This window comes from Canis lupus, chromosome 19, assembly GCF_003254725.2.
Source record: "Canis lupus dingo isolate Sandy chromosome 19, ASM325472v2, whole genome shotgun sequence".
Lineage (NCBI taxonomy): Eukaryota > Metazoa > Chordata > Mammalia > Carnivora > Canidae > Canis > Canis lupus.
Window position 1 is genome coordinate 44,599,219 of NC_064261.1, and position 23,260 is coordinate 44,622,478.

The window sequence follows — 23,260 nt, forward strand, 5'->3', positions numbered from 1 at the left end:
AAAATTAAAAAAGAATTTGTGGATCTAACTATATGCTATCTATAAGAGATTTACTTTAGATGGGAAGACACAAATCAATTGAAAGCAAAAGAATGGATAACATTTTCCATGCAAATAGTAACTAGAAAAGATTGATGATAGCTATATTAATATCAAACAATACAGACTTTAAGAGAAAGCTCTTACCAAAGGCAAACACAGATCTAATATATTGACGAAAGGGTCAATTCTTCAAGAATATATACAATAAAAAACATATATAAATTGCACAACAGAACCCCTAAATATATGAAGTAAACACTGACAGAACTGAAGATAGAAATAGATGTTTTTTACAATAATAACTAAAGAACTTCAGTACACCACTTTCGATAATGGATAATGTGCATCTAGACAGGAAATCAACATGGAAATAGAGAACTTGACCAACACTATAAAGCAATTAGACCTAAGACATATAAAACACTCTACTATTAGCAAAATACACCTTTTTAATTATACATGTAATGCTCTACAGGGCAGATGATATATTAAGATACAAAACAAACTTAGATACATTTTAAAAGACTGATATCATGAAAACTATCTTCTCTAATCACAATGGAATAAAACTAGATATCAACAATAGAGAAACTAGAGACTTCAAAAATATATTGAAATTAACTTACTGCACTGATTAACTTACTTAGCTACTCTTAACCAGTGGGTCAAAATAGAAATCATAAAGACAAATGAAAACAAAACAAAACAAATATCAGAATTAGGGGATACTGCTAAAGCAATGTTTATAGGAAGAATTAATGTAGTAGACATATACATTAAAAGAAATACACCTCAAACCAATGCCCACACTGTACACTTTAAAGAACTATCTTAGAGAGAGAGAGAGAGAAAGAAGTAAATCCACATCTAGCTGAAGAAAGGAAATTATAAAGATTAGATCAAACATAAATGACATTAAAAATAGAAAAGTATAAAGAATCAAGGAAACTAATACAAAGTTCTTTGAAAAGATAAAAGAAGCTAGCAGCCTCTTAGCCAGACTAAGAATGAAAAAACGAAAGAGAAAAGAAAGAAAGAAAGAAAGAAAGAAAGAAAGAAAGAAAGAAAGAAAGAAAGAAAGAAAGAAAGAAGAAAAGCAATGAATAAAATCAGAAATGAAGGGATGCCTGGGTGGCTCAATGTCACCTTTGGCTCAGGTTGTGATCCTGAGGTCTCAAAGCAGGCTCCCACAGAGAGCCTACTTCTCTCTCTGCCTATGTCTCTGCCTCTCTCTCTCTCTCTCTCTCTGTGTGTCTCTCATGAATATGTAAACATAATCTTTGAAAAAATAATCAGACATGAATATGGAAACACTGTAACTGGCACTATAGAAATAAAAGTGTTATAAAAGACTACTATGAACAACTATACATCAACAATTTAGATAACATAGATATAATAAAGTCCTACAAACAAAGAAGTTACCAAAACTGACCTCAGAACATAGAGGAAGAATCTCAACAGATCTGTAACAAGAGATTGAATCAATAATTTAAAAAACTCCTAACAAAAATAGTTGAGCAACAGATGGCATCATTGATGCTTTCTACCAAACATTTAAAGAATTAACATCACTACTTCTCATACTCTTCCAAATAATAGAAGAGAAAGCAATACTATATAACTCATTTAATAAGGCCAGTATTATCCTAATACAAAATCCAAATAGTGCACAAAAAGAAAACCACAGACTCATATCCATTATGAATATAAATACAAGAATTCTCAACAAAGTACTAGTAAACCAAATCCAAAGCATACTAAAAAGATTATACACTAGGGTCAATTGACACTTATCCCAGTTAGGCAAGTTTGGCTTAATGTAAAGAAATCAATCATAAAATACATTTTTTCAACATGTATTAATGAAATCAATGTGATCATCTGAATTGGCAGAGAAAGCTTTTAACATATTTGAAGATTCTTTTATGGGGAAAACAGACAACTAGGAATCAAAGAGAGCTACCTCAATATCATAAAATAAAATATGGGGGGGGGATATCCACAGCTAACATAACGCAAGGCTGAAATACTGAAAGCTTTCACCTTAAGATCAGGAACAAGACAAGTATGCTCATTTTCATCAGTCCTATTCAACACTGAACTCAAAGTTCTAGTCAGAACAATTGGGAAAGGAAGAAGTAAAACTATTTCCATTAATAGATGTCATGATCTAATACTTAGAAAACCTCAATTAATCCACACCCACAAAAATACTGTGGGTATAAAAAGACTCGGCAACTTAGCAGAGTCCATAATCAACATATAAATATTGGTTGGATTCTATACACCAGCATTAAACAACAACAACTACAACAACAAATTGTGAAAACAATTACATTTATAATAAACATAAAAAAATCACTAGAGATGATTTTAACCAAGGAGGTGAAGGATTTGTATATTAAAAACCAAAAAGCATTGCTGAAAGAAGTTAAAGAAGACCTAATAAATGCAAAGTCACCCACGTTCGTGAAATGGAATACTTACTATTGTAAGATGGCATCCTGGAGAGTCTATAGATGTGATGCAATCCCTATCAAAACTCCAACACCATTTTTTTTTTTTTTGGCCAAGTGGAAAGCCTAACCTCAAATTCATATGTAATTGAAGGGGTTCTAAGAAGTCAAACCAAACTGGAAAAAACAAATTTGGAGAACTCACACTTCCTGATTTCAAAACCTACTACAAAGCTACAGTGAACCAACCAGTTCACCAGTGGTACTCATGTAGGAGAGATATATAGAGACCAATGGAATAAAATTGAGAGTCTAGAAGAAACCATGCATCTATGGGCCACTTTTGACAAAAGGTCCTGAGATAATTCAGTGGGGGAAAAATAGTCTCTTCAACAAATGATGCAACAACTATGCACATGCAAAAGAAAGAAGATGTACCTCTACCTTATACCGTATAAAAAAAAACTCACTTAAAAAGGATTTAAGACCTTAATAGAGTTAAAACTATAAAACGGGCAGCCCAGGTGGTTCAGCGGTTTAGCGCCACCTTCAGTCCAGGGTGTGAACCTGGAGACCCGGGATCAAGTCCCACATCGGGCTCCCTGCATGGAGCCTGTTTCTTCCTCTGCCTGTGTCTCTGCCTCTCTCTTTCTCTGTCTCTCATGAATAAATAAATAAAATCTTAAAAAAGAGGGAAAAAAAAGAGGAAAAAAAACCTATAAAACTCTTAGAAGAAACCATAAAAGTAACTCTTCATGAATTTGGCTTTGGCAATGGATTCTTAACACATGGCCCCCAAAGTATGAGCAGCAAAAGAAGAAAAAACAAAAGGTAAACTGGATTTCTTCAAAATTTAAAGTTTTGGTGTATAAAAAGATATTACCATGAAAATAAAAATTCAGCTATAAAATGGGAGATATACTTGTAAATCATACATCTGACAAGGATCTAGTAGGTAGAATATATAACTAGCTCTTAAACCTCAACAAAACAAACAAACATCCCAATTAAAAAATAACCAAAGGACTTTAGTAGACATTCCTCCAGAGCAGATATATAAATGACCAACAGACACATGGAAATATGTTCAATATTATTAGTCATTAGGAAACTTCAAATCAAAACCACAGTAAATTTCCAATTCACATCCCCTACAAGAGTATAATTTTAAAAATTAAAAAAAAAAACTTTAAAAAAAGATTGGTGAGGATTTGGGGGAATAGCAAACCTCACTCATTGCTGTTAAGAATGTAAAATGTTTCATCTGCTGTGGAAAGATTTGGTGGTTATTGAAAAAGCTAAACACAGAACTAATATGGGTGCTGAACATCTCTAATTATTAGGAACATGCAAATCAAAACCACAGTGCGATATCACCTCACACTATTAGGATGCCTATTAACAGACAGGAGTTAAGAAATGCTGGTAAGGATGTGGTGGTGGGAATGTAAACTGGTGCAGCCACAATGGAAAAAGGTAAGATTCCTCTAGAAATTAAAAATAGAATTAGCTAGGGAGCTTGGGTAGGCAGTTGGTTAAGCCTCAGACTCTTGGTTTCCACTCAGGTCGTGATCTCAGGGTCATGAGATCTAGTCCCATGTCAGACTTTGCCCTAAGCACAGAGTCTGCTTAAGATTCTCTTTTCCCTGTATTCCTCCCCTCTGATCAATTTCTCTCTCTCAAATCAATGAAAAAATCATTAATCATTAATCTTTAAAACAGAATTACCATATGACTCAACAATCCTACTTCTGGGTATAAATCCAAAGAAAACAAAAACCATCATTTCAAAGAATATCTCTACTCTCATGTTCACTGTAGCATTACTCGCGACAGCCAGGGTGTGGAAGCAACCTAAAAGTCTATCACACACATATATATTTTATACACCCAATATAAAATGATACATATTCTATATATATAATGAAGTATTTTATATGTGGAATATATGATACATTTATGTGATAAATATTACATGATATATTTTTAAAAAAGGAAATCTTGTCACTTGTAACAACATGGGCAAATCTGAAGGATATTATGTTAAGTGAGATAAGCCAAACAAAAAGACAAATACTGCATGGCATAACCTATATATGGAATATTTTTTTAATCATGTTATAGACACTAAGAGTAGAAAAATGATGGCCAGCATGGAGGAAAATGGGGAGAAGATGGTACAAGAGTGTAAGTGTTCAGCTATAAGATCAATAAGGTCTGAGAATCTAATGTAAAATGCGGTGAGTATAGTTGATAACAATACAATCAAAAAAACAAAGATAAAAATGTCAGGTGATGAATGGATGTGGTAACTAAATGGCAGAAATCCTTTCACTGTATATATTTATATACATATAAAATATACATAATGTGGAGATTTTTTGGAGTCTCTCTGAGCTGGCACTGTGTTCAACAGCTCAATTCCTATCATTCACTTAGATCCCATGACTTGACAGACCCATTCTCATCTTCTCGGAAGTGTAGTTGGTCTCACCTATGGTCACCTATGTACAAGGTTTCCTATTCCTCCGATTCTCACCAATCCTTTTTCCAATTAAAAAAAATTATTATACCTCTTATACTTATTTTTTATTATACTTATTATAGCAGATGTGAAGTGGAACCTTGTTGTGCTTTGATTTGCAGTTTCCTAATGACTAATTGTATTGAACATATTTTCATGTGTTTCATATATTATATTTATATATGTATATATAAAATCACAACATACACCAAATATCTTATGATTTTATCTGTCAATTATACCTTAATAAAGCTGAAAAAAAATCAAAAGATTAGAAGAAAGGAAAACTAGATAAAAGAAGAAACATTGCAAAGCTGTTGCAGTCACCCCAGAAGCAGATAGTTAGTCTGGGCTCAAACAAGGTACCTTAATGGAGGTAAAAAAAGAACAGATACCTTATATTTTAAAAGACATAATTGGGATGCCTGGGTGACTCAGCAGTTGAGTGTCTGCCTTTGGCTCAGGGCATGATCCTAGGATCAAAAATCCGGGATCAAGTCCCTTATCAGATTCCCTTAGGGGAGCCTGCCAATGTCTCTGTCTCTGTCTCTGTCTCTCTCTCTCTCTTTCTGTCTCAAATAAATAAATAAATAATTTTTTAAAAGACATGATTGACAATATTAGATTCCAGAACAAAAGAGCTTTATAAATTCTCTAATTATTCTAGAGGTTGCTATCAACATGCTTCTGTTAGTCCCTTAAGTCTATTCGGGTTTTATCCCCATTATGTGCCCTATTATATCTATGCAGAGCTAAGAAAAAATATCCTCCCAGGTTTATGCCTGAGGTAAAATGCATTTCACTTTAAAATACCAGAAAGAGACTGAGTCTGCTGCTAGATGCTCAGCTGACCACTGTGTCTGGAAGTTACCATGACCTCTGAATCACAGGTTACGCTGCTGTCTCACAGAAGCTCTGGAATATGGATTACTAATATCAGCCTAGTTTATCAAATATGTTTTAAATAGAGATTACTTAAAAGTCTCTATTACTTAGGTTATTACACAGTAAGTGATCTACAGAGATGGATTAATCATTTATCATAAGCATTCCACATGTATTTTTAGGTAAATCATTTTTCCATTAAGGAGTAGAGCTACCTTTTAGTAAGTAGGAGATGTGAGAGATGTGAGGAGCCAAGTTTTATTTTGAATGGACTGTTGGAACCCAAAGTATGAGGAAACAAATGCAGGCGGTATAGCAAGTCATTCTGCTTGACTTGCAAGTCCTACCAGTCTCTTGCCATTGTCAGCATCGTCCTCTCTTAGAATGAAGGGCATTACTCACAAAAAACATGTCCAAGGGTAAAGAAGTGGGAGATCAGATGACCCAAAGTCTGGCCATGTGTAACTTCTGTGGTTCTTAGTAAATGTACAGAGGACACAGTGTCTGCTAAAAGCCAAGTGAATCAAGGCACAGACATGAGAAGGCCCAAAGTGAGGATTCTTTTTGAAATGTTTTTAATATCAGTCGTGCTTTTTGAGGCACAAGGTCAACACGAGAAAACTGATAAATTCTGCCTGTTGGAAGGACTTTGTGACATCATCTATACTTCAGAGAAGATGAGGACTGACCTGTCAAGTCATAGGATCAAAGTGAATGATGGGCACATAGAAATTGGGCTGTTGAACACAGTGCCAGCTCCAGAGAGACTCCAAAAACTCTCCATATTAAAGTGAGCATCAACCAATTTCTGAGTTTCACAGCATTCTCTGCAGTCCCATGAATAGATCTAGATTAAAGTCTTCGGGGGGCACCATGAGCCTTGCTTGCCTGTAACAGAAAATCTGACCATGTGGTTATGACTCAAAAGCCCCTGCTATTGTACAGTGCCTATTTAAAAAATATCTATCTATCTATCTATCTATCTATCTATCTATCTATCTATATCTTATTTATCTTAGAGAGACAGAGATAATAAGAGAGAGCACAAGCCAGGATGGGAGGGAGAAGCAGGTTCCCCACTGATCAAGGGAGCCCAACTTGGGGCTCAGTCCCAAGACCCTGGGATCATGACCCAAGCCCCGAAGACAGATGTTTAATCAACTGAGCCACTCAAGACCCCTTACAATATCCATTTTGAAAGAAAGGTCAACACTAGGGGAGACTGTATTGGGCAAAAGATGTGAAGTCAAGTTCCCTAAAATAACCATATACAGTAAAATTCTATATTAAATTCCCAAACTCAAAATGCCTCCCTATCAATACATATGCGTGTACACACACACATACACACACACACCCCTCTGGAAAGAGATGATTAGAAAAGGTTAAAGAAGAGCCTATAGAACTCTAATAACATGCATAAGCCCCAGGGGGATATATCAGCCTTAACTAGCTCACTATTGCCAGATAAATATAGCTTTTTATCTTAGCTTTTCCTACCTAAACTCATTTACTCCAAGTCAATTCCCAGATCCCATTAGCATTTTTGTCCCCATGAAAATTTCCCATACACTATGCTTCCTGATTGTAAATTAAGTGAAATAAACGTGTATCTGTCTTTCTCATCTTCTTAAAAATAACCACACATCTTCATGTCTTTCCTGCTATGTTTATTCATTCAATCAAAAGATAATGGTGACTATAACAAAAATTCGTTCATTTTAGGTTTGTCTTGGGTAAACTGAGAAATAAAAACAAATTTAACAGTATAATCTACACTCTGTTTTGCAAAATAAGATAGCAGAGAAAAGCTACAGAAGAACAAGGATTATGTAATACAATTAAAATGCCCACTGAATACAGTTAATAGAAAGTAAACAAGCTTCTCAGACTAACATTCCATAGCCTTATTTTTCCAAAAATAAAGAAACAATATTAGATTGTGTTTATTTTTTTACATATATGAACTACTAATTTTACCTCACTGAAAGTACCTAATCTCTATGTATAATACTCATCTTTTGTCTTCATTGTTAAACATTGAACAATTGATTTAATATGCATTAGTCTGGTAATACTGTGTTCCTCATTTGATTTCTATATTAAGATCACCACCTTTAGGGACGCCTGGGTGGCTCAGTGGTTGAGCCTCTGCCTTCTGCTCAGGTCCTGATCCCAGGGTCCTGTGATCTAGTCGTGCATTAGGCTCCCTACAGGGAGCCTGCTTCTCCCTGCCTATGTCTCTGCCTCTCTCTTTTTGTCTCTCATGAATAAATGAAAAATCTAAAAAAAAATCATCATCTTTAAATATTGAATACTTAAAACCTAAATCTCAACTATCAGCATTCTTTACTTTTTAATTGCATAATGAGAGGAAATCATGTCATGTAAAAATATAATTTTTACTTTAAAATTGCATCCACTGTTGCTTTTTAAAAGATGATTGTTGAAATAATTGTGTCAACTTTCAGGACTTTACAAGTAAACTAAGACACTTAATCTTGAAAAATCATAAAAAAATGAGTCAACTTATCTTTTAAACAAATTTCCTTTGCCACTGGCAAGCAGTTGTAATACCATTGTAAATCCTGTAACTCAGAATACAGAAATTCTGATTGTTTTCACCATAGCAATTGGTATAATGTGTTAAAAACAAAACAAAAACAAACAAAGAAAAACCTTTGGTATCTTGAAATTTCTTCTGATTTGTTTGTAGACAAGAGCATCTGCTATCCTTAGGAAAGCCATGAGGGTGGAATCCCCCCAGACTTGAGAATGTCAAAACTGCAACATCTGTGGTCATTGCAATGCCTATGATTTGAATACTAAGTGATGTATCAATGTCAGCACATGTTAAAGGGATTTTGGAATCTGGATGATTGGTCCTAAAGGTACAATCTACTTTCTTTTTCAGTTGTCTGAGTTTTCAAGTTTGATCTTTAAATCTCAGACAACTGAAAAAGAATGTAGATCTTTCCCTGGGTTGTAGGATAACTGTACTTACGTGCTGCAAGTCAATCCTTAATAATAACTGACTCTAAAACTCATTCGAAGAAACTGAATTAATTCAAGACAAGATACAATCTCTACAGTCAAGGAATTTACAGTCTATCTAGAGACACTGAGATATAAACTATTAATTGCAATTCATTTAAATAAATACATAAAAATTTAACATAATATTATACTGAGATATTATTAAAAGACAACCACAAAATTTCTAGGCAGGTAAGAGGAGGAAGGAAAACCTGGTTTTAAGACAGTGTGAGAAACAAAGCAGACACACACACACACACACACACACACACGCACACACACATGCACACACACACAAATCTAAAACCCAGGTAATGCAAAAAGGAAGGATACTTATTTCAGAATGCTGGTGCCAAAGAATGAACTAAACCAGATCATTTCTAAAACACGAGTTTTCTTTTTTAACTTTAACTTATTCATACTAAGATATTTTCATTTACTTTTTGTTTGACATTCTTTTATTTTTCCCACAGTGATATTACGGTACAGACAAAAGAATGTTAGGATGCAGTTGCTAGGTAAAGTTCTGTCCTTGGGCAAGCCATTTAACTGCTGTGCACCTTGTTTTCCATTTATTTTAATTGGAAGAATAATCCAGACAACCTCTATGGTACTCATTAGTGATACGATTATATTGGAGGGAGGGAAGCTTAAGGTTATTATTTTTATCATTATTTTTACAAATTTATAGATTCACAAATGAAAATATGTGTCTGCATGTATTTTTCTATTCCCATATGATGAAATAATAAAAGATAATTCAATATAAAAAATTTAGGTCACTGCAGAAATCAGGAGGGCTAACAATTTCTACAGTTGATCTTCTTTTAACCATGTAAAAAAAGATACATTGTCAATTATTTAATTCTCATTACCAGACTCTAAGCAAGGATTTATTTAGAATCGAAGCCTAAATTTCTCATATTATTAATTATATTACCAAGTGATGAAGTGGATACTATTTTCAAGCAATTGTTATAATTACTGAAGCAATATTTTCAATGTCTATAGACAAAGCCAGATCAAAATTCTAATCCTAATAATATTATGGCATTTCATTGAAATGTCTTACCATTGTTACTCTCTGCTGTTCTTACGTTATTCAAGAATAAAATTTGGACATCCCTGTGAATGTATATTTGCTGTTCCATAAATATTGTTTGAAAGCTGGCATTTTTAATAAATGCTGAATAGAGAAAAAGCTAGGTATATCATAGTCATATTAAAATTAACACAAATAAACATTATCTTAATGAATACATTTATAGGATAAAGAAAATAATTCTAGAAAAAATTTCAGATGTCTACACCAGACACACAAATAATAGAGTATGTGGTTTCTACTCTCTGAAATTTTGTGTAGAAAAAAAGAACTTGGAGATGAGAACTTTGTGGGTTTTTATTTTAATGTCACATAGGTGTGGACTACATAAATTTCCAGAGTATGCATAATGGGGAGAAAATCCAATGAAACTTATTTTTTCTTCCTTCTTTTCTTAGGTATCTTCCTCAGTTAAAATTAGTGACCATATATTACTGTGCATACTATATTATTACCTATTATGTATCCATTGCATTTGGATTCATGTTACTAACATATCTATTTTTTTCTCTTACACTACATATTACAAAATACAACTCATGGTATCCCTAATAGAATATGGAGTCATATAGACATTTGGAAAATAATTAATTTTAGAAAAACACATTAAAGAAACTAAATGGGAAAATTAGCAATAAAAGCCAAGTGCTGTACTAGGTCAAGCAAAATTTTGGATTTCTTATTTTGCTATATTTTTTAAGATTTTATTTATTCATTCATGAGAGACACATAGAGGCGCAGAGACATAGGCAGAGAGAGAAGCAGACTTAACGTAGGGAACCCGATGTGGGACTTGATCCCAAGACTCCAGTACCCTGGGCCGAAGGCAGGCGCTCAAATGCTGAGCCACCCAGGCATCCCTATTTTGCTATATTTTAAAATGATGCTAAGAAATGAATTTCTAGGGGAACGTGGGTGGCTCAATCAGTTAAGTATCTGCCTTCTGCTTAGGTCATGATCCCAGGGTCTTTAGATCAAGCCCCAAATTGGGGTCCTTGATCAGTGGGATCCTGATTCTCCCTCACTCTCTGCTCCTCCTCCGTCCACTCTCCCTCTCTCAAATAAATAAATGAAATCTTTAAAAAAATGAATTTCCATGTGTAAGGTTTCTGAAACAACATGGCTCATTCTCACATGCTATTAATAAAAGAATAGTCCAAACACTTATGTATATAAGGTCTCAGGTATTGTGCTGTAGGCTAGTGATTTTATATTATATAAATGTCATAGGCTTAAAGTTTAGTTGGGCAAGTATACACATAGACAAATACTTCAAAATAACCACACACCCACTAACGAATGAAAACATGTCTAATTCATTTTTCATTGTATCTCCTATTCTTAGGTAGAACCTCAGTGAGAGAAGCTACTCTATAAATATATGTTAAATGAATGAACAATGAAGATAAGGACACAGGGAGAGCACTGAGGAGGAGCACTGAATTAGAATAAGTAGAGATTCGGGGACCCTGGATGGCTTAGTGGTTGAGCGTCTGCCTTTGGCTTAGGGCATGATCCCGGGGTGCTGGGATCAGGTCCTGCATGGGTTCCCCTGTGGCCTCCTTCTCTCTACCTATGCATCTGCCTCTCCCTCTGTGTCTCTCATGAATCAATAAATAAAATCTTAAAAAAAAGAAAAGTGGAGATTCTTATAAGAAGTAATTCTTATAAGGAGAATACAAGTAAATTCAGTGAGTAATATTTATCCATTCAAAGCTTAAATGTTCCAGTGTCAACTGTAATAGAACTTATCAAGTGTTTTTTAAAAACGGGCTCATAATGCTGCTCACCATGAATCAGGCAAAAGAAAATTTAAAGTACAAAGAGTTGGCCAAAAGCACGTGACTGTAACTCCGAAACCTAAAGACACATCTGTTGGGAGCCTGTAAGCAGGTGTACCGGAACTGGCTTAAAAGATATTAGTAATAGCTGTACAAAGTGTTTTAAGGACATTTTTTCATTTAATCCTCAGCTCAGTCCTGTGAAATAGGCATTACCATTGTTCTCATTTGCAGATTGAAAAAAAAAAAAAAAACGAATGAATGTCTAGAAAAGTTAAGTGGTTTATTTAAAAGCACACCACTAGTAGGTTGCACAGCTAGGAAAAAAAAAAAATCCAGTTCTGACTTCAGAATGCTCAGTGTTCTAGTGCTTACACACGATATACGAAAAACAAGAATAACTGCCACATGGTTGTAGCAACAATTCAGTAATAAGAAAGCTCCCATCTACTGAGCACCTGATATGTGTGAGAGACTGCTAAGAATTCTACCTACATTATTTTTTAATCCTCACATCAAGTTATAGGATCAGCATTATTCACATGAATTACATGATGAGAAAACTGAGCCTCCCAGTTAAGCTATATAACTTACTTAAGACTATAAAGTTAGAAATGACAGAGCTTAGATTTGAGTAAATCCACATTTTTGAAATCCACATTCTGTTCCCTCCTAAGATTGCTCAACTGCCTAAGGATGTAAATGTGACTATTCAAATATATTGAAAATTCAGAATTGGAACAAAAGATGACATTATCCTAGATAGACATAGCACCTGAGTCAAATTTGGCTCTAAATACTGTAGTGATTCATTACAGTAATACCAAAGAGCCCTGCTTTGTTTTTTCTAGAAAAAAAGCTGAATTCCTTAATATGCTCATTTATTAAAAACATGACTATCATTTTTATTTGGAAATATGGTTTAAATATCTCTATGATTTAAATGAAACTTCTCACCAGTCATATCAAAATATTTAACTGCATCACTCATGTGCATATAAATATTGCAATGGCCCCCTTTGGTTCCATGGTATCAAGGCCAAGTTCTATTACCAGTATATATGTCTTCCATAATCTGGCCTACGTTTGATTATCAATCAAGGTTTACACGGCACTATTCCAACATAAATGCTTCCCTCCAGACAGACCTATTTCCTTTTTCAAAACTCTCTTATCTCTGTGCTTTTGTTCATCCTAATTTTGGAGAAAATGCTTTACTGGAATCACCTGTTTGAAATTAGATTTACAAATGCACAGTGTTTTGCGGCATCTGTGACCTATCCTGCAATCCCATAAAAGGTGACAAAACATCCCCTTACTAACATTAAAGCACTGATCTAAAAAAAAAATAAAATAAAATAAAGCACTGATCTATAGTTACCCTTTTAATTTCTACTGAGACACTTTCTTTTATTTAATAAATTTATTTTTATTGGTGTTCAATTTACTGAGACACTTTTAGTTAATACTTCTGAGAGTAGTCGCGATTATCTGCTTGCAATTATATAACTGGCTATTGTTACATGTTGCATTATATATACAATTATATATAATACAGTAATCATATATGTTAATTATAATGCATTATATATTGTTATACATTGTATTATATAACTGGTTATTATCATATAACTGGCTATAACACACTGGAAAGAAAAAACTATCACAAATGCAGATATCACTATCAAGAATGCTGACCATTGCTAATATTATTGCTCTTCTACAAACATGGTTATGGAATAGAACAAATCCTCTATATAGAATATTATGTTAGGTATACTAAACCATCTAGACTTTCTATTATTTTTTATTGACCATTAACTACCTTGCTTTACTAGGTTGATCAGAATACTTCAAACACCACGTCTATCCATCACAAGACATGATCTTTTGGAGGTCTGTGTTGAGCAGATGGTCAATGTCTGTAGCCAGAATGCCTGCCAGTGTTACACCGCATTCACTTCTGCTAGCAATGCATGCATCAACAGATCATAGTCCACATCTCAGACACTGGAAATCATTCTCACATTGTAATCAGTATTTTCTCCTCTTTTCTGACAAGAAGGACAATCATGGACTTCTAAAATATGTATTTGTTAAGTATCAACTTGGCAACACTCTTGGCTTTGAGGATATTTTTTTCTGACTCATAATGGATTTCTTTGTCATATTTTCAGACAGTGGGGGAAAATACCTGGTATTAGCATATGTTCCAAGGACTATAGACTTATTTTTTTCAAGTACTCTCTGCTTGGCTGGAGGACATCCAGTTGTATTTTTGCTCAATTGTCCATGCTCTGCTACTCTAGACCACACATTTGAGCTATCAAATGACTTACAACAGATTTTTTTCTGATCTAAATAATCTTTACAATTTTGAACCATGTAAAATTTATCATCACATATGTGTGTGTGTGTGTATGCACATGCGCATTTGGATGTATTCCTCTTTTTGTATTTTAACAAAATACAAAAAGCTTCTTTAGAGAAGCTATAGGAAATCAATTGTCAATAAATGGTGAGCAGTTGTAGATAATAAATGATCAATATAAGATGTGTCACCCTTTTGTAACATTTTTTTTTTTTTTTAAAGCTGGGACTATCTCTATGTCAGACTGAATCAGAATCAGAGGGAGTAATTTTTTTTCTGGCTTTCAACCAGATTAAGTTTGCACCCATATGTTTTAGCTATGGCTGTGATTTTTTTTTTTTTTTTGGTTCGGTGTTGAAGTAGGAGCTACTTTCTCCTCCCATTTTCATACTAGTCAATTAATTAATCTTAGAATGGAGTATAGCCAAATCAAATCTGTAAAATGAATGCGAACTTCAAACTATATACAATAACATGCTTGGCTGAAATGTTTCTCAAAAGAATGGAAGTAATTAAATATTAAATACAGAGTAGATAGGCCAATCAAGTGATATTTGTGCCCAAAGCTTCTGAATAAACATTCAATGCATTATTTTAATAGTGTCTGATGTAAATATAACAGGGAAATTCCACAGAAAAATTTACAATGAAACTGAAAACTAAGGTGATTCAAAGGTGTATTTATCTGAGTACTTTATTATTTCTTGAACTATAGTGTATTTGTTATAGGATTATAAGATTATAGACACGATCAAGATACTTGCAAATTCTAAAATATTGTGAAGGTGTTAATATCATTGTAATTATTTCATAAAGATTGTTCAGACTTTTCTGGATGGATTATTAGCTTAAATTTGGAGGATTTACTGAGACATTTCAAAATGATCTACTTCATTATAGAAATTCTAAATCTTTACAGTAATGCTTTCTTTCATTCATAACAAAATACTGAAAATATTGATCTTTCATGAGGTTTAGATAAGAACTTTTCCTTTCTCTTTTTACTCATAGCCAACCATTTCTTCCCCCACTTGACTTCCCATTAGTCATCTAAAGTATGGGTTGAGATGGGCAGTAAAAGGGGATATTGTTAGCTGCTTCTTAGAATGAAGACATTGAAAAAGAGATGAGTGACTTTATTTCCTGGGATTCAGGCTACTACTGTATGATAATAATAATAATAATAATAATAATAATAATAATAATAATATCAGAGCCCTATAGTATTGAATACAATAGAAAATGTATGGAGGCCCACTATCAAGACTCCATGTTAAAACTCTTCAGTCTAGTAGGGAAACAGATTTATCTAGCAAGCTAATGTGACCCCCCATAGTATTTATTTATTATATGCTTTAGAAGACTTAATTGCTTACAACATTTTAGGATAAATTATCAGTCTCCATTTTGCATTTCTTTAAAAGGGACATCTAAAAATTGTAAAACTAAAAAAACCCATTGTGATTCATTTTCTTCCCTGTTTAATTCAACCCTTTAAGTTTTATGGAAGACTCTCTTAGTAAGGAGATGTAATTTTAATTATTTTAGGAATGTGAAAATCTGGTCTTTTAATCTATGTGAAGTTGAATTTTACTTGAGGACTAAAATCAACTTGCATCCTTCTCAGAAGTTTTATTAATACATAAATGGAGTTTGGGATTTTAGGTAGGGTTTAAAACAATTGTTTAGTGATTCATAAAACACTGGAATTAATTGATACTTTCTTCAATGAGACAGTGAGTTACATTTTGGCTTTAAAATTTTTCAAGACCTTATAATCTATTATGATACTAACTACAGATTCTTTCAAAATCCCTGACTCCACAATTTGCCATAAAAATCTACTTTAAATTTGTAGTGCTTAAGTAATGAGCTTTTAGGATATGGCTAATTCAGGCCTCTCAAAATTTTTTTTTGAGTGTAGCTTTGTTTCATCCCACATTTCTGTACATATAGACTTTAAATATCTCTGCAAATTGCTCTGCTGGGGTAATCACAGTTATGCTGCCCTACTTCTGATTAAATCCTAAAAATCACTCCCATCATCTTGAGAATATAATGTTTCATAATCCTTCTAAGGAAAGAGAAGATATTCTTGCTCTATTGCATTCATTTTCCTGGATCTCCAAATCCATCAGGTAATCTACATAGTGCAGATGTTGTATAAAAAAGAAACAAAAAAAAAAAAAAGAAAGAAACTCAGAAAGTTTCCAGGTGTGTCTAAATCATTAAGTCATAAGAAGTTAAGATAAAAGTACAGTAAATTACTTGTCAATACAATTACCCAATCCCTTTTCATCTCAAACATATAGGTGATTAATTGTTCAAAGCTTCACTCAATAGCACACAACATTGTAGGCCTGAGGCTAGTTTTCAGAACAAAGAAATTGGTTAGAAATTTTAACAATCTTTCATAAGTTTCTTTGATGTGATGAGGCTGGTAGCAGTTACACTAAGTAAAATCAGTTTTACTTTTCTTGATTTTCAGTTGGTATGTGTACTTCAGGCTATTTTACTAAAGTTGTAGTTAATTGTGAGAATAATAATACTAAAAAGAAAGTAAGAAGAGAAGTAAAAGAGGAAAGAAGAAAGAAAGTAATAACAAGTTCTAAGAATCCTACATAAGCATTTGTTATGTATTTTAGCTTTGGAGTGATGTTTTGTGTGATAGAGCTAAATTTTCTTTTTCTCAAAATGAGAAGTATAGATGTGAAAATAAGTTACTTCTGACACTCTAGTGGAAAAAATATGTTGAGTTGAATGCAGAATAGCGTAACTTGAAACAGAAATGAATAAATTATCAGTTGTTCCTATAGTTATATTGGTTCTGCCACGACAGGCTTATCAGGATGAAACTCACAGGAGTCTTCTTTAGGGTCAGCATATTTGAGTTCTAAGAAAAACGAACCACAGTAATTAGCTTACTGTAATAGGTTAACATAAAAACTGTTAAAAAAATGGAAACTATTTATCCTCTTCATTTTGAGCAGCGCCTTCATTAAAAGAGAGAACTCCTCCCCCATAATTATTTTTGTTGACCATTTAAAAAAATATGAAGAAAGGACTTTATTTTGTATTTGTCAAGTCCTAAGAGACAATTAGACCATACTACATCATAGCAGTAGAATTATTCAGTAGATCTCTCTTGTTTATTCATCTCCAATCCTACCGCCCCCCCCCCTCAAAAAAATAATAGTTCTCAGTGCTTTGGAAAATACTGCATCACAGAAGAGTTAGAATGCTCTAGAGAATATCATCTGGCCAATAATACCAAAAAAACAAAAAAACAAAAAACCCAAACGTATTACTTGGAATAATTGGTGTCTTTATAAAATGGTATGTATTTAGTAACAACTGAATAATTTATAACATATTAGATACAAAAATGGCTGGTACAATAGTTTTAGTAGCCGAATTAGATACACATATGAATTGTGTAGTATGGGTACAAATAAAAGAGGATTTTTGTTTAAGGAGGAGCCAAAATGATCAAGAAAACATGATTTCCCTTGGTCACACATATAAGAAAAGTAACTGTACAGATATTACCTATAATCCTTTCTTTAAGAAAAGGATTACTTTCCTTGTTATTTTACTGGTACAATACTACAAATGAGGGGAGATAGAGAAGGATATGATCAGTCTAAAGGTCCAGAACATGATAATAATTTAGTCTCGTTAATTATGATGTAACAAGAAAATAGGATTCCAGATAAAATCAGTCTTAAATTTAAAACAAAATATATTGTAAATTAACATAACATGTTAGTAAAACATGACCATTTCAAAAATATTAGGAATGGATAATTTTAACATTCTTTTTTTGCCAATCTTCATATTCTTTTCTCTGTATGGCCTTTCCTGTTAGTACAGTACAATTTGTACTAATTTATTTCTTATAAAAATGAACATTTGGAAGTTTTGTCAATTATAGTCTATGGGTAGCAGAATGGATAGAGAAGAAATGGGCTTAGTTCTTTTATAAGCTTTCTTCCAGGTAAATACTTAAAGTAATTTGATCCTTGTAACAAAAAAAGTGATGTAGGTACTACAATTTTCCTTCTACAAATAAGAAAACTGAGGCACAAAGTATTCACTACTAATCACTAGGTAGAAGATCTTACCTTAAAATAAATCATTTAGTTGGCTTTCTAATTTGACTACAAGAGACGTTATTTTTATAATTTTTCAGTATAGGAATATGTAAAATGATAATATGGTTTATAAATATGTGATAATAAAATTTATTATCCAAACTAAGATATTTTTAAGAATGAAAGAAGGCTCTTAAAATAACTCTGGGACAATTGTAACAAACTGGACTTCATGTAGGCGAATGGGAAAATAGATCACCTTAGGTATAATTAAGGAAAGTATGATTAGCTCATGTAGGCAGAATATAAGAATTATTGTATTTCCATGTAAGAAATTATACAGTAGTTAACTAAAGTTAATTTTTCAATTTCAAATTTAGATATTATACACACAAATGCACACATGCACACATGATATATTAGAGATACTTATTAAAATGCTAATGAATAGTTTCCAAAGCATTTTGGTAGCAGAAATTAGTTGTCATGTTAAGGATGTCATATTAAATTATTTGCTTGAAATCAACTCACTTTTCCACAATGGATAGGTTTAATGATCATGTCTGTATTATATCTTAGAAGTAGCTTATAAGTGCCTCTGGTGAAGGGATGCAATAACTTGTATTAAATATATGTTCCCATATTTGAATTTGCTGTAAACTTTAATTTGATTTCTTTAAAGAATATTTATTATTTGACAGAGCAAGAGATAGACAGCACAAGCAGGGTGAGCAGCAGAGGGACAGGGAGTAGCTGGCCCCTGCCAAGCAGAGAGCTTGATGCAGGAGTCCATCCTAGGGTCCCAGGATCAAGACCTGAACCAAAGGCAGACACCTAACCGACTAAGCCACCCAGGTGCCCCTGCTGTAAGCTTTTAACATCAACTAACTCACCAGATAATGGATCTTTCCAGAGAAAGTGATTGTACAGTTTCTTGCATTTGAAATCCATAGACTAGGATTAAGCCATGGTTAGATAAGGCATTTTAAAAGCCTTCAAAAAAAAAAAAAAAAAAAAAAAAAAAAAAGAAGAAGAAGAAGAAAAAGCCTTCTACAAAGAGGACCACATCTCCAATACTTCTCTCCCACAAAATTCAACAAAATAGATTTTCCAGGGATAATCTGAAATGAAACCTATTGCTTTAGATTTTCTCATGGGAAGCATATTCTTTTAGGATTATTAATAAATAGAAAATTTCATTTTGGTTGGTTGGTAGCCTTGGTTCTAAATACATTTTATACATTGTGATATTGAAAAAGTCACATTACATTTAATAATTTAATAATTTTCAATGACATAGAAATATAGAGATGCATCTAATCAAATCCAGTGAAGTACCTGAAAAATTTGTTTATCTTAATTTTTCTATCTATGATCCTGGTGCAAAACAAACAAAAACATAAAATGAAAAGCTAAAATATAGATAACTACTCAAACACTAAATTTGTTCCCACTTAATATCTAGAGAAAGTTTATACCATATAATGCTGAAAGTCACTTTGGAAACATATCTTAAGAGGTTTTTGAAGGTAAATTCAGGGTAATAGCAGAACACAACTTCCATCAACTAGTCACATATTCTAACATACAGAAAGAAGAAAAGCCTGGAATTCAGGTGAAATCCTCATTCCCAGTTTTACTTTTTTAACATCTGCATAAGCTTAGGGGATTGCATTTAAACTATCTAGGCCATATGTTTCTAATCTGAAATGCAAGGACTTGGGACCAATAACATTTTAAGATTTTTTAGACATCCATGGTTCTAGAAATATCTTAAAAAGTAGTCATGAATCAACTAAGCTAGGTCCATATTCACTATCACCACTAGAGAATCTTCTCTAGAAACAGCCAATCAGGTAACAAAATATGATGTAAAAAAATAAATCTGCTTTTTCATATCTATCACAAGTAAAGTTCTCTTTACTGATAAATGGATTCTCAAAATAAATTTAGTAATTTGTTCTATTCCCTCCTAAAGGCTTAATCTATTGAAAATTGGTTTAATTTCACTTTCAATGTTTTTTAATATAATCTTCATGTCATCTGCTCCCTTTTTCCTCTTTCATTTTGTCATTTTACATAGTAATAGAATATCAAAATATATTTATTCTCCCCCAGGACACTAATATATTAATATTAAAATATATTTCCATGAGATTTATGTTTGCATTAGACAAGGTATTTGATCAAAGACATTGACTTTCTTTATTCTTAGGTAAATATAGCAGTATAGATGAAGCTGGATTGCAACAAGCACCATTACAACAAATTTCTCTACATGGCATCCAGTGAAATACAGAGTTTTAAGGTTGGACTGATCTAAGTTAAGCTTCCCTTTATAGTCTTATGGTCTTGAAAGAGTTACTGATCTTTCAAAGATATAGTTTCCTCAATACTATATGATATAGTGATCTCTATCATTCAAGTGATTCAGAATATGAAATAAAAAAATAGTGCAAATGCCCTCACATATAAAAGTTACATTAACTCATTTCAATAAAATATGTTAGCTAGTTAATTAGGTGGCTATATACATAGTGGAAAGAATGCAGGATTTTACCTACAAACATATTTGGGTTTAAATCTCGGCTGTGTTACTTATCAGAGCTATGTGTCCATTTACATAATGTTTTCCATTCATCCACTTGTTCATTGGAATAATGGAGAATATAAACCAGTATGACAGAATTATTATGAGATTTACATGAGATAAATTTTGTAAAAGATGTTCTATAACTGTCCATTCTCTTCCCTCTCCTTCTATAGAGTGTAAACTCTGGCCTATAGCACACGCTTGTACATTATTCATCCATTCAAGAAAAAATATGGCACATCTACTATGTACAAAATACACAGATGTATATCCATTATTTATGGATATAGTAGTGCAAAAGAGAGACAATACGCAACTCTTATGAAACTTATATTTTACATGTTAACAATGTAAAAAAATAAAAAACATAATTTCAGATAATAATAAAGGCCAAAAAGAAAACGAAGATGTTGTAGTTAAACCAATACTTATGTGAGCAAGAAAAGCAGTCACTAAATTGGATGGTCAGGGATGGAATCTCTGAAAATGTGCTATTTTAGCAGAATTAAAGAAGGATTTAACCACGCAGTAATTTGATAGAGTGTTTGGTAGGAAAAAGCAAGGGGACATGGTTGTATATCATGAATAGAGATTAGACGGCTTGTACTGAGTTTGTTGTAGGAGAATTTGAATTTAGAGAAAATCCAAAAGTAGCAAGACTGAAAAACAGTTGAGAGCCAGAGTAAGTGAAATGTATATTTCCTGAGAAAAACAAAAAAACATAAGCAAGACTTATAGATCATTTAAAACCAATCTATGATAATACAGACACTGTATTTCAGATTCAAAACAAAATTACATGGCTTCCTAAATCCAAGAAAATTCCTTATGTAGTTTAACTCAAACTGCAACGTGATAAGTTCACTTCTTAGTACTATTCTTTAATACTGTCTCCATTTTAGGACATAATGCTGTAGAAACCATTGGATAAAAAAATATAATAATGTATTTACAAGGATTTTCACTGTAACATTTATAAGACAAAAATTAGAACAACCTAAATATTCATCAGTAAAGAATATGTTGAATAAACCACGAATTTCTCTTATAAGGGGATAATACACACTTATATAAAAAGATGATGAAGATCTATATGAAAGTGAAAATATCAACAAATTGAACAAAATATTAGGTTACATAACATCACATGTAGTTTAATGCAATTTATGCAGTTATGCAACTCTCTTCAGACACCAGTATGTGTGTAAAATCATAGATATAGATACATATATATAGACATATATATGTATCTATATCTATCTATATGTATATCTATATATCTATATCTATATCTATCTATATATCTCTGCATCCAAAAGAAGAACACTCGACAACAAAACATGTTTCTAATGGGTAACTTCAGGCAATAGCATTTTTTTAAAGATTTTATTTATTTATTCATGAAAGACCCAGAGACACAGGCAGAGGGAGAAGCAGGCTCCCTGCAGGGAGCCCGATGTTGGACTTGATCCCAAGACCCCGGGATCACGCCCTGGGCCAAAGGCAGATACTCAACTACTGACCACCCAGGTGTCCCAAGAGCACTTTATTTTATTGAATCTTACTTTAAAAATTATGCCCTATGTTGTAATTTTGTTTACCGTAAGATTACATGTAGCCAAAACAGAATAGCGTCCCTGAACTTTAACATAAATGACCCTCATAATAAGCATTTTGCCTTATTTCTCAAATAAATCATTGCAATTTAGCAACACTTTTCAGAATTTTATCTCCTATAATAGCTTTCCATTATCTTAAGGTATATTGAAGTGATAATGTTACTTCAAATAGGGTATTTTTCTATAAGCACTAAAAAAAGTCCATTCATTATACATTTTAAAAATTCAATTAGCTATGCATATTTTCCCTTTTATTTTTTAAATATCTTATTAATTTATTCATGGGACAGAGAGGCAGAGACACAGGCAGAGGGAGAAGCAGCCTCCATGCAGGGAGCCCAGTGCGGGACTCGATCTAGGGAATCCAGGATCACGCCCGGGCCAAAGCAGGTGCTAAACTGATGAGCCACCAAGCGTCCTTCTTTTAAAGAATATTTAAACGTTAATGATTTTTTGATATTTTTACTGCAATTTTACATTATATGAATTTTGTAGGCCTATAGTTTTAGCTTTCATTTAAATGAGGACAAGCTTATTTAAACACTCCCATAAATCACCAGCTCTTGGACAAAAAACAAAAAAACGAAGATAAAATATAGTACAGACACTAAGGGGATTAACATTTAATCTTCATGGTTCAAATGAGGCATTTGGACTGAGAGTTTGTGAGGTCTTGGTATCTCTAGCCTATGATGTAACTGAAGAATAATGAAGCCATGGAACAGGTAAATGTAAACTAAAATTTCAAAGAAGT

The 23,260-nt window shown here is 32.9% G+C and overlaps 1 protein-coding gene across 1 annotated transcript in view; it reads right to left on the reverse strand.

Moving 5' to 3' along the window:
- LRP1B (LDL receptor related protein 1B) overlaps positions 1-23,260 on the reverse strand; it is a 1,837,374-nt gene that overhangs the window by 1,108,832 nt on the left and 705,282 nt on the right. The window lies entirely within an intron of this gene.